The following is a 13,125-nucleotide window of genomic DNA, read 5'->3' as shown; positions in this document are numbered from 1 at the left end:
CATTGCAGTTCCTGTGGTGGTTCCTTTGAGATTTCCTGGACCTGAACTGTGTCAGCTCCACTTGCTTCCAGCTTATTGAGAAGCATGGAGCTAACACCATGAGCTGGTACAGGGTTCAAACTGGGAGGTGCTGGGTACCTGCCCTGGTGAGGAAGGGTTTTCTGAAATGTTGCAGTTTGGGGAGGGTAGGTTGCTCCTAGTCAAGGTGCACAATTTGAGGTATATATTTGATATCACTGAAGACCAACTCAATCAACATAGTTTCCAGCGAAGGCCAGAAATCCTGTGTAAAGAGTGCTTCTTCACATGGATGGAAGTGACTAGGATGGAAGTGACTACTTCAGAAGTTACAGTGAATCCTCCCCTGCATAATTTATATCCCCTTCTTCAAAACAAATAGCATAATTTCTTTTATGTCCAGTTCTAGCATTTCAGCAGCATTACTTGTTGCTCATTAGCTTGTGTGCAACCATTGGAGCAAGCTGGAGGATGAGATTTTAAAGCCTAATGTTACCAAAGATTAATACAGCTTTTTTGTTGAGAAGGTCTGAGCCCTGGCCCCGCAGCCTTCCATTGCGGAGTGCTCAGAGGCACCAGAAATGGAACTTTCAGCAGAGAAGCGCTGTGTAAAATGGAGTTGTCTTACTGTCTGCTAGTAGGAAGGCAAATAATACAGATGACCTTGCTAGTGTGCTTAGGAAGGGAAGGAATATATTGTGCTTGGGTTGCATTGCATGTTAAAGCGAGACAAACTCACTGGAAGTGAAGAGGAATGGAAGACTTTGAGAAATAAGTAGGATCAGGGCCTTAAAGGAGCTGTTAGCCATTGAAAACACTGCCATCAGCTCCATAGTGAAAAGGGAAACTTCCAAAAGCTGGACATTGCTCATAGCCACTGTTTCTGTAACTTCCACAATAATCAGCTGAATACTGGTGTCAGGACTCAGATGCATGGGCTCAGATGTGTTTTGTCTGATGGAAAACATTTCCTCTACTTTGTGGAGGCTGCTTAGATCCATTCTGCTGCCCTTGAGTTATGTGCAAAGTTTGCCTTAGCTTTCCTGACACCTGGAGAGGGAAGGGCTGGTCCCCTTGGCCAACATCCGAAGGTGGACAGTGTGTTAAAAAGAGAGGTCAAGTGTGATTCAGTAGCTTTCAAAAGAGGTCTTCGGTATTTTAAGCACAACACTTCATTTAAAGTCAAAAGACTGAATTGTGATGCGCTTCAAAGAAAGCAAAGTTGTCACTTTCAGGATGGCTCCTGTGGCACTGTCATGTCCCTGAAAGTGTTCCTAAGGCAGCAGAATTACCACATATCTGCAGTGTGGAATGGGTTGCTTTCAAAGCATACAAAGCTGAAACACCTCAAAGCTTAGCCTCATCTTTGTCTACAGTTTCAACTTGTGTCACTACTTTGAAATGCAAGATAAAATGTAGACTTAGGTCTCCTTGAACTCAACTGACTTGAGGAAACTACAGATGTGATGGACCTGCATTTTGCAGGCAGGGGGCTAGCATGGAGGCATGTGTCTGCCCTTTGTCCTTAATTCAGTACGGAATGTAACAGACTGCTATTGACCCAGATCTCAAGGGTCAAAAAACAGGGGAGTTTTGGCACTATTTTTCCAAATAGTAAGCTGGATGAAGTAAGATGAAAGTATGTCATGGATTCTTACTCGCTCCTTTTCAATCATCTGAGCTGTCACAAGTACAACTGCCTCATTATCCTTGAATCCTCAGCTGAATTTTGATGACCTGCATGGGAAGTGGTTAAAGCTACCACTACAGACTCCTTGGTGGTCCAGACAAGGCTGCGAAGTCTTGGTTGCATCAGAAAGGTTTAAAGTCAAATCAGCCATCATAAAATTTCATAAAGCAAGTGAAAAAATTCTGCTGTGGTCTCCGGTAGCAGCACTTCAGGTATACTGTCTTGAGAACTGTAAATGCTTATTTGTGGTTTTATCTATTCACTACTTGATTTGAAAAAGGTGTAGTAGACCCTTAAATATTCCCTGAGCAATTTGGGAGGGGGGCCTGTAATGTTAAGCTGTGTGTAACCTGCGGTAGAGTACTCTCAAAGCTGAGATAAACTGTTGCAGCAGTGGTTCTGTTTCTTAGCCTGGAAAATGGGGTAGAAAACTCATTCCTCGTACAGCTGACAAACACATGTGCACATCTGCTGGAGCTATACATGCTAAATAGACCTGGAATTGCTGTTGCCTTGCAGAACATGAAATCTGGATGGCAAATTGTTATCTAACACGAAATACTTGGCAGAAGTCTCAAAATCTCATTTCAGCTCTATACTTTGTTCTTTAAGGGAAATAAGTTTAATTGGAAGCTAATACTTTTGTTAGAAGTATCATGTTCAAAAGGGCAAGAATCTTACTGTTTTTTAGGAATAGTATAAATCCTGTAGGTGCAAGTCATGGTCTGTTGGAATTCACAGAGGTAAAATCTCAAGCAAGGGCTTCAGGATGCTGGTTATTAATACCAAGCTAAATTGCACATATCAAGAACTTTGCTTCACGGCTCTCACATCTAAATAAACTTCTGAGTTCAGTTAAGAATGTACTCCAAGGATGTACCAGTCCTGCCTATAAACTTGGTTGTCTGATGCCAATCTGAATAATTTATCTGGATGGAAACAATTGATTTCATGGCCTGAGACCCCACCTTTGGGGGACATGGGTCAAAGTTCTAGCTGGGGTGAGTACACAGTAAGGATCAGTGGCCTCTTGAGTTGTAAAGCTTAGGGGGCACACTGTTCTGCAAATACTCACACTGGTTTTGTGGTTACTGGTCTAGGATCCAGGTTAGTCACTGAGGATCACTGTAAGGTATCAAGGTCTGCTAGCGGATAGAAAAACAGTGAAGAGCACAGCTTCAGTGGTGGTTACAATTGCATGCTAGTTCTGCATTCTTTGAGCAAATCAAATGTTCCTGGCAGAGTCAAGGTCCTAGTCTTTTCTCTAGGGTTATGGCTGGGATCCCATCAAATGTTACAGTACTCATGGCAGCCTGTTCTTTCTTAGCTGCCTAATCTCAAGCAGAAAGCATGATGTGGTAACTCTGCATCTTCAATGTTGTGAAAACAATACCGAGAGGAAGTGTGCCTCTAAGTGAAAATGGGGAAACAACTAGGAAATATAGAGTAAAGTGAAGCACCTTCATAACCAAAACAGCATTACAGCATTGCAAAGAAATACAGGGAAGTGAAGAGTCACTTCCCAGAAAAATTTCCCTCTGTAACAGTCAATTCATTTACTATGACAAGACTGAGCAGTCTTAGAGTGACTTGAAGCTTCCCCTATCGCAGTAACTAAAACAAAGGTGTAATAGAGTTATTTGCTCCTCTAAACAGTCTGCATAGAAACCTTTCAAAGGGATTTTTTATTGCGTAGCAGTAAGGGCAATCGCCACTGCCTCTGATGTTAGAAGGAAAACCAGAATCAACTTGGAAGTGTAGCATTTAGTGGGAAATGGGGCAGTTAAATACAAGAATTGATCACATTTGTCTAATGGCTATCTTCGTAACAGGACTGATAAAAAGCAGTGAACAACATTTTCTTCCTGCAGGACTCTCCAAGGGCTGTGTATGACCACCTTCTGGTTGAGACCCTGTACCTGCTCTGGAGAGACATTTGAAACTTGATCCAAAATTCTCTTTCAGTGTTTAGGTGTTTCTGGGAAGTGTTCAGAGCAAAACAGATGTGAAAGCTATGTAATACATGGGTCGGTTTGGGGCCTGTAAAGACAAATCATGACACAAATGAACTTGCAGCATTCCAATGGTTATGAACCTTCAGCTGCATTGCACATCTTATGGATCCCCTGGCACACAAATGCACCGGGAAAGGAGTCTGGCCTGTTGGGGCCACTGGCACAGAGCACTGGGCTAGCATTTGCTTTTGTAAGGTGAGTTGTCTTCTTTTGCTAGACAGCTGGGTGACAGCAGGTTTTTTTCTGTGTAAAAAGGGAATACTGAAACCACTTGTAAAGTGTTTCAAAATGTAACAAGAGCCAAATTCGAGATGCCTATCAGACAGAAGTGCATCTGTCTTGTTGCTGAACTGTATAGGTTGCAGGGATAGTCAGGTTAAATATCATTAATCATATCTGATCTATATTGAAACATGTGGCAAGGGTGTGAGCAAAGTAAGGAATGAAACAAACTTCAGGTCTTTTCCAAGTGGAAGATACCAACAGACTTGCATCCTGCTTTCACCTCAGTCTTCTGGGACAGATTATCTGGAAATAGTTAATCAAATGCTTGCTTGGATATGTACAAAGGGCTCAACATTCAAATTGTATGGCACATGGGTGTTGTAAATCAGCATAACGTGAAAGAAGAAATTTAACTGTAAACCTGCTAAAAGTGCTCTAAGCTTCTCTCAGCTGCTTTTAAGTACCTGTGTAACAGTAATAGAAACAGGGCATTGTTGCAAAGAAAATCATTCCGGCAACGGCCAAATTGTGCTTCGTAATGAGTATAACATAAAAGGAGGTGCCAAAGAAATGCAAGGTGGGGAATAATTCACTATGCATATGGCTGAGCAGGACTTTTTGGCCCCAAAGCATTCTCCAAGAAGAGGTTACTGATCATCTGGCAACTGAGGTTAACAAATATTGTGGGGGGTTTGTGACTAATGCTTGTGTTAAAGTAGTGGTCATCTTTTAGTCCTACTTTTATCCATGATGCAATAAGATGTAATAGAATTATGAGTTTGTCATAGATCTCAGACTTTATTAATCATCTGAAAATGTGCAATAGTTTGGCATAATGCATATGATGGAAGAGGAGCTTTTGTGTCTTGCCAGCCTCTTTCCATCACTTTAACCTGCTGTTTTTGAATTAAGAATACACTGGAGTTCATAATGCCAGTTGATATGATCAGTCTCAGCATAAGCTTCACTGGGGTGTCTAGTCAGCAGGCTGCCTTCTGAAGAGTCCCGATGGTGTTATTCACTTCAGCATTTGTCTGATTGGAATATACTGTAAAAATATGTTAAAAGTTGACTGGATCAGTTCTAGACAAGCTAATGATGAACTCTTAAAAGTGAATCGTTTTCTCTGTGAATTAGACTTTAGACTTCAGCTCTCAACTGAAAGAAAGAAAACATCCCAGTACTTTACGTGAGCTCTTGCTCTGGGGCAAATGGTTTAGTTTCTCTTGTCTCATGTAAAGTGCTTGCAGGTGTCTAGTGTACAATATCCTTGCAAAGGTAAAAAGGAAAAAAAATAATTGGAGAAGCTATTTAGGAGTTCCACATCCTTAGGTGCTTTTTTATGGGTAGATTTTCTTGTGAGAAAGTCTGTTGTGAGGACACAATTTTAAGCCTGAAAACAATGGATTTGGAGAACACTGAAACTTTGCCAGAGAATGCTTTCTCTAAACACAGCCTAAACTTAGTCAGTGAAGGTTCTCGTTGGTTTTAACCAGGCATTACATTTTATCTGCTTAGCACTGGCAGCTGTACTGCTACAGCCCAGTTGCGTATTTCCTGCAAAGCAACCAGACAAAATCCATTTTTTTTTTGTTAGAAATGACTAGGTGCAATTGGTTTATGTTGGCACTAGTGAACTGGCTGATGAAACATGAACCCATATTTTTCTTATCAATCTATCTCCTTTTCGTCTTAGTAATGCCCAGGGTAGAGCTATCGGGGCCCTGAGGCTACTGATAGTCCTCAATGGCTCTGAGCAGCCTCACCTAGGGTCTTCTCCCCCACACCCCTGGCTATGGACCCAGGAGTCCATTCAAGCTCAGTCCAGGGCCTTCACTTGCTTCCTGAGCTCCATTGGTAGAGTGCTGGTCTCCAGTTCACCCACGTCTGTGCCAAGGCCCATGCCTGGCCATGGGTCCTTGTCACCTTGATCCGAGTGCATATGTACTGACTTTCTTGCTTGACCTTGTACCTGTCTTATCACTAAGGCCCTGCCTGGTGGTCACTAGGCTGTGTCTGATGCTGGTTACTTTCATTGGGAGCCACCCTGACCTGTGGCTTGACTTCCCAGCTTGACCTGCCTCATTGCCATTTGGACTAGTTGGTGCCCCCTGGTAAGAGCCTGGCAGGACAGCACTGGCAAAAATCCATTCCATTGCAAGGATTATTCTGTTTTTTCAAATCTGGCTTGGTGCTCTTTCCTGTTAAAGCTTTATGGCACATGTAAAGCAAGAAGCTAGTATGGTTAATTTTTAGTGGTTTTGGTGAAGAGCTTACTGATGTCAGTGAAGTTTGTCACCATTTTTTTTTTTTCAGCTTGTTCCAAATCACTTGTTTGAGGCCAGGGAAGTGAGGACTGAGCCACTAAGGTTGCAGCCATGCTGCCTAGACAGGAAAACAGCAGAAGCAATTCAGTGTGGTCACCTCCTGTGTTTACCTGTTCTTAATTTTCATGTGTAATGAGCTCTCTTCAGACAATTTAGCATTCTGAAATGAGCTTTTGGTTTGTTCTATGGAAACATGAGCTCTGTGGCAACCAAGCACAAAAAGGGAATTGAACAGAATATTATGCTACTTTGCATAAATCCATAGTACATGTGCATTTGAATACTGCATGTGGTATCTGATAGCAGGAATGGAAAGAGCTCAGAAGGATAAGTGAAGCTATAGATCTGCTTTTTTTTTTTTTTTTTTTTTTAAGTTGGGACTTCTTAGGTAAGTTACTAAATACAGAAAACTGTATCTGAGCTGAAGCTGGTTGTGGCTGGGGGCGTCATGATTTGATTCTTTTTATGTTCTTAGCTAGGCAACTTCTTCTGGCCATACTGCAATAGGCTGTTTGTTAGACTGAACTAACCTTTTCCATGATCTGGCAAGGTGGTTAGTGTTGCAGTGAAATACTGTTGAGCACTTCTAAGGGGTTATAAGATAATGACTATTTCTTAGTCTTAGTGTTAGGTTGGATGCTGATTAACTTGGGCTGGTCAAGGGAATGGACAGCCATGCCTGTTTAAAACTTGGCAACATGCAGCTTGCCATCACTAGTTAGGAGGACTTATTAATTTTCTGAAAACAGAACTCTAACCGCATCCAAAGAGAAAAGTATGCACTGTATAAAAAATATACACTGAGTCTCTAGCACTCTGATAAACTCATTCTGTCTGATTAACCATACAGTGACATTTGACTGACCTTGTCAGCTGGAGGGGTGAATGGATAAAATAAATGAGCTTTCAGTCTCTGACTGAACATATTTGATATGCTGGGTAGGAGGTCAGTATGACTCATCCTTTCCATTTGTTGGATGGCCTAGTATTTGTAGAGAAAAATCTGTCCTTCTTTTGAATGCTTCCAGAGATGTAATGCTTCTTGGTACTTGAATCCGCTACAGGTTCCTTTCCAAACTGATAACCAGTTTCTGTAAATCTGCCACACCTTACCACCACTCTCTAAATGTGATTTAGTGTGAGTACTACAGTTTGGTCGTAAAGAGCAAGGATTCCCCTGTACCACAAGGCCAGTAGCTGACCGCATTCCTTAACATGCCATAGGCCACTGCAGCTTCAGAGCGCACCTGTCTGGATCCTACTATCCAGATTATGGAGCTGCTTCTAGAAGGCACCCTAACGTGATCCTTATCTAAGTAACACTGCCCTGAATGTGGAAAGTGGTGTGTGGCTTTTGTGCTTAACCAAACACTGCATCTAATTTAGTGAGACTGCCCAATACCAGACTTGAAGAAGGCAGCAGGCTCAGCACAGGTCTAATGCTGTCCAGGTAACGGCAAACTTCTGAGAAGAAACGGTAATCAGCATTTACTGCCTCACTGAGAGCATGCCTCAGTTTAATAACCTGCTTCTAAAAAAGGGTTCCTGAGGAAACAATACGCTGTACATGAAGATCTCTATAGGAGTTTAATTAGGTGGTGTCCAAGAAACTTACTTGCTTTTTCTCAAGTCTCTTTAAGAACTGGGCTTCTAGTTCCTAATTACCTTGTTCATTTTGACTGGCACAGATAAATAATTGTGATCTGAGCTGGGTGAATGAATGCAGTAAAGTGATGTTCTTAAATGCAATCAGCCACCCATTGCTCTGACAAAAAGTGTGATAATGTAATAACACAGCCTTGCAAGAGATTGACATGAATATAAGAATGCTGCAAAATGTTTGCTGAAGTTTGCCAGGAATTAATCAAGTTAGCTTTACCTTGTAAGATATAGGTCCTCCATGCACCAGCTGAAGCTTTAAGTGATTTCTAAATGAGCATGATGTTAAGTGAGCAGAAACCTAATCAGTAATTGATAGATCTAGTTGCATATCCCTGTCACCACTCTGTCTCTGATACGCAGACCAGACTGAGCCACTGAGCCCCTAGTGCAGCTTCTAAGTACTTTAACTGTACTACAGTGATGTTAGAGGCCTCATTGTGCTTAAGTTATGAAAGTCGAACCCCCAAAGTGAGAAAGTAGTGCGATAATAAAGTAAAATTTATCCAGCATCTTGGCCATTATTAGGTCATGTAGGAAGGCTAAATACAAAAAGGAGATGGAGGATTACTGTATGCAAATGGCTAATCTTTTTTTTTTTTTTTTGTCCCAGCTGTCTAGACAGCTAGACAAATGATCCAAGATGTTTTAACACTTCATCTTTAACATGGGTGCGATCTGCGCAGATTGTCTGGTAGTTATTGATCCTATATCCAACAGACTTGAAGATTTTTCAAGGTTATATCATTCAAAAATTAAAAAGTATCCCGGTCCAAGATTATAGTGAGTTTGGTACGTTTCTAAATTGATGAATGAAATATAAAGGTGGCTGAAGTTGTGAAAATAGTATAGGAGCGATGAAACACAGAACAGATTGGTCTGAATGACAGCTGTAAGTAAGTCCAGATCTCCTTGTACTCATATAAGTGTTCTTGGACTTAAAACTTAGAAATGAAACAGAAGGAGAGTTCAGAAAAATTCTAATACTCAAGATTAAAGTATACACATGCTACATTTGAAATGAGAGTATAGAGAAACATGGGCGTATTCTCATAGCTGTGCAACTCACTGTCTCACCCTTCTCCCTCCGAATTCTGCTGTTGATGTCAATCTTCTCCAATCTGGTGCATGAAGAAGTGTTTTTTAGGTGTGAGAGCAAACACCAGACTTCACCAATATGTTTCTCTGCGCCTTGTGTCTGTTGCTTTGATGCCCTGCTGCAGCTAGTGAAGGCAGCAGCCCTATTCAGGTCTTAGTTTCTGCCTCTTGCAGACTCTACTAAGACCTGACTGGAGCTGTAGTATGTGAAATTCAAAAGGTGGCTGCTGGGCAAAACCTTTCCAGGGCAAAAACCCAGTGTAGTCCATGCTGCTTTGCATGACAGTGTTGTGTTTGGACCGAGCAATGGCATTTGGCACAATATGATGGAGCAGGAGGCAATGGCACTGTAGACATATGATGGATAACAAGCTTGTGGCCCAGAGCAGTTGCTTGCATCAGACCTGTGGAAATTCATACAGTGTATGATTAACACTTGCTATCAAGCGGAATCTTAAAAAGCTGTTCACAAAGAGGGAAGGAAAGCTTATAATGGTTCATAATGATAGCTCTTACAGAGAACTTGCTATCCAGCACTTCATAAGAAGCCATCTGCCACGCTGAGAGAGCACAATGGAGCTGCATCGTAATTCTTAATGGGGGGCATGACCTGCAATGTAGCAGATAGAAACCTGGGTATGACATTCCTTTCATGTAACCGGGATTGTTACCCCCCCCCCGAGTCTATAAGCAAAATTCAAATGTGCTCTGTCCATGGTTTGTTGCCCAACCTTGGGGTATAACAGCTGAAACTGCTTCATGGCCTACTGCAGATGCAGCAAAGATGCTGCCATGAGGCCCAGGCTATTCTGTGCCTGTGCCCTTTGCAGAACTCATGACGAAAACTTAGACGTGCTGCATTATTGTATCTTAAACATTAGAGATCTGATTGGCACCAGATTTCCCCCTTGGGTAGATCATTATCTAGGGAAGCAGTAAAGCACAAACTTCTACACATTTAGTAGCATAAATAATGACAGCACCGAGGTTTGGTATGGTTTGTTGAAGCACCAAATTGGAAGACGGAACTGGACACTGTGTGCTGGAAATAATTAGCTGATCAGCTTTTATGCCATACTCAAAATCTGTTTCACTGTTCGAGCAAAACGACTCCACTATCCTTACACAAAAAGAAAACCAGTACTTCAGTTCAGAGAAAGTAACCCTGAACACAACTTTTATTTATTAGCATAGTGCAGTGCAAGCATAGGAACATAGTAGTATGACCTGAATGAAATGACATGGTGAGCCAAAAAGCTTGTCATGTAATCTTTTCTGCAGCCAACACTCATCAGTGCTCCAGCGTAGTCTAGTCTGTATATATTTCCATTTAAATTTTCTATCAGTTTCCATACATAAGCTCAACACTAGGTATCTTTTATGTGAGATGCCAGCTGACTTCACTAGTGAATGATGACGTCTCTATTATTTTATGCTTAGCCACACATTCCTTTGGCCTCTAACCCTTTTGCTTGCTTCTATTCTCTTTAGGGTGCCTAGTTTGCATTTTAGCTTGAGTTTTGACTGCTGTTGTGTTCCCTGAACTGTTAATAACAGCTATGTGCTGGAAGAGCTGACTTGCATTGCAGCTGTGCTTTTTCGGCAGGAGAGACTTTCTAGGTTGGGGGCACTCCAGAAGTTCACTTCTAAATAATCAATAAATAGAGAATATCCCAAGTAGAAGTCTTCCCTGGCTTCAATGAGAGCCAGGAATTTACTCATATTAAGTGAAGTAATATTTATTCTTGGGAGTCAGGAAACAGCTTTATTGTCCGTAAAGATACTTGAGAGATGTGAGCAGGGAGTCTAATCTACTGTATGGGAATGCTATGGTGGTAGTCAACATAGCTTAAATCTGGCTGGCAGGCCTGTCTCAAAACCACATGACTAGTTTCCTTCCCTTTTTAAGACGGATTAGAAAGTAAAACTACTAAGGATGTATTCAAGCACTCAAAACTTTCTGAGAAATGACTGTGTTTTAAGAGCACATCTGTTATCCACATTGGTGGGCCAGTCTGTCCAACTGCAATTGCCTTTTTCTTCTGGATTTTGGCAATACCCATTTCTAACAATCTTTGTTGGCAATGGACATGCCAGCTTCAGTCTGATTGTACACCAAAACAGCGATTCATGGCAATCAGTTATTTAGTCACAATTTCACTCAGACATTTTTGATTGCAATAAAAAGACACTTTTGAATGAAATGGACTGAGTTTTGGTGGACTTCGGAGTCGAAGCACAAAATTCTGTCTTTTCCAGCCGTTTTCCTCTGAAATCTTGAGTATTGTCTTTTTAATTGTCTCAGAATCAGTGTCTCCTCTCTGAATGGGATCATCACAGCTGACAACCCTGCCTGTGAAATCTCTTCACTGCTCTTCAAATACTACTAATTCATTTCCCACAACCGTATGGTTGTCATGAGGATTTAACCTCTATTCTCAGTGGGGCTTTTACTTCCACAGGCAGATGAGAAGCTTGCCATATACTATCCCAGCAAATACAACCACCACAGACTTGTTACATCATCAGAAAAGATGCAAGCTGCTTTCTGAGAAATTAAATGACTAAAAGGCTAGAGCATGTGGGAAATGAAAAAAAAAAAAAAAGCTTCAGAAGGAAACCGAAATGAGCTTCTCGCAAAACCAGTAAGATTCTTGTCTTCAATAAATGATGGAAACTACTTCATAATTTTGGTAATGATGGTTCAAATGTACGAAATCAAATGCATCATAGTTCCCTGGGTCTGTTGCTGTCTAGTTTCTTATGGCTGCATCTGATTTTTAAAAGGCAGCCTCCTAATACTGCTCTGAGCACTGTGGCAATAGGTAAGCTTTAGCCATCACAGCAGAGGCTTGAGGCAGAGATAAGTCACTTAATATTTTTATCTCATCAGGCATATGTTTGCTATATGACCCTCACATTGGGAGAGCACTTCTTCCAAATTTGCATTATCCCACCCTGACTGATGAGTTTATAGCTGATGTGAGGAAGGGAAATGCCATTATGCCAAAGCGCAATTAATTTTGTAAGTCAACTCAGCCCGTATTTTCTTTTACTCTTTCACACCAACTCCCCATACTATTCAGCTTCATTTGCTGGTTTTCAGGTCAGGCTAAGACAAACTGTTGGTGTTAGGTGGTGCATGTACATGAAAGGAATATTCTCATAGTGGTAGTTGTGGTGGCAGCAGCAGGTTTCTAAGAATATATTACATAGTAGGCATGTTGTACCATTGATGTTTTCTCAGAGCTCTGTGAATAGTGGACTGAACTATTACAGACAGCTACTCCCCCACAAAGTTAGTATTGGTTAGGGAAAAGCAACACTAATTTAGTTTCTATGTAATAAGGTTTCTTTATTGTTTGAAGTCAATGAGCTTTACAAAGTTCTGGGCATGGTATTTTGCAGCTAGTTTCAAATACATGGGGCAAAATAATATAAATGTGTAATTGAAACTTAAATTTAAGCATAACCAAGCCACACAGATTAGACTAAAAAAGGAATTCTCTCCAAAGGCACAATGCATTTTGTGCTGATTCCATTAAGGATTTTATGATTTTAGATATGGCTAAGCATAATGCTTTTACATGGAGGAGCAGCATGATGGATGATGATTTTTAGAAGCAAAATAGCAGTGCTACTCTTCAGCTGCGTTTGGAGTTGCTTACCAGATTTTCTCTTGAGACTTAATTAAAAAGAATATACTGTCCATCTTCATATGGAAATACTGGCATACTACAAACATCAGTTTGTTTTGATGTTACTGATTGGTGCTTAAAAAGCAGATCTATCCAGGTGTCATACTTTTATTTAATATGACTGATTATCATAAATACTGCCACTTTCTTATAACTCATGAATCTCAGCATTATATCCCTGGGAAGCTGCAGGAGGTGCAGCCTCAGTTTATGGACTTGGAAAGACAACATACCCAAAAAAACAAGTTGTTCAGTGTCATCCGTCATAGCAAAGAAATTTCTCGGCCCACTCCTTCCTGTTGCCTTCTGGATGGGAGATGATCCTGTGAGCTTGTGGGATGTTGCTGTTAGCTCTTCATGACAACGCTGAGTTTTCCAACTCCCCTAATGCTACT

This window comes from Aquila chrysaetos, chromosome 6 (genome assembly GCF_900496995.4).
Source record: "Aquila chrysaetos chrysaetos chromosome 6, bAquChr1.4, whole genome shotgun sequence".
Taxonomy (NCBI): domain Eukaryota; kingdom Metazoa; phylum Chordata; class Aves; order Accipitriformes; family Accipitridae; genus Aquila; species Aquila chrysaetos.
Note: the sequence above shows the minus strand (reverse complement) of the source record.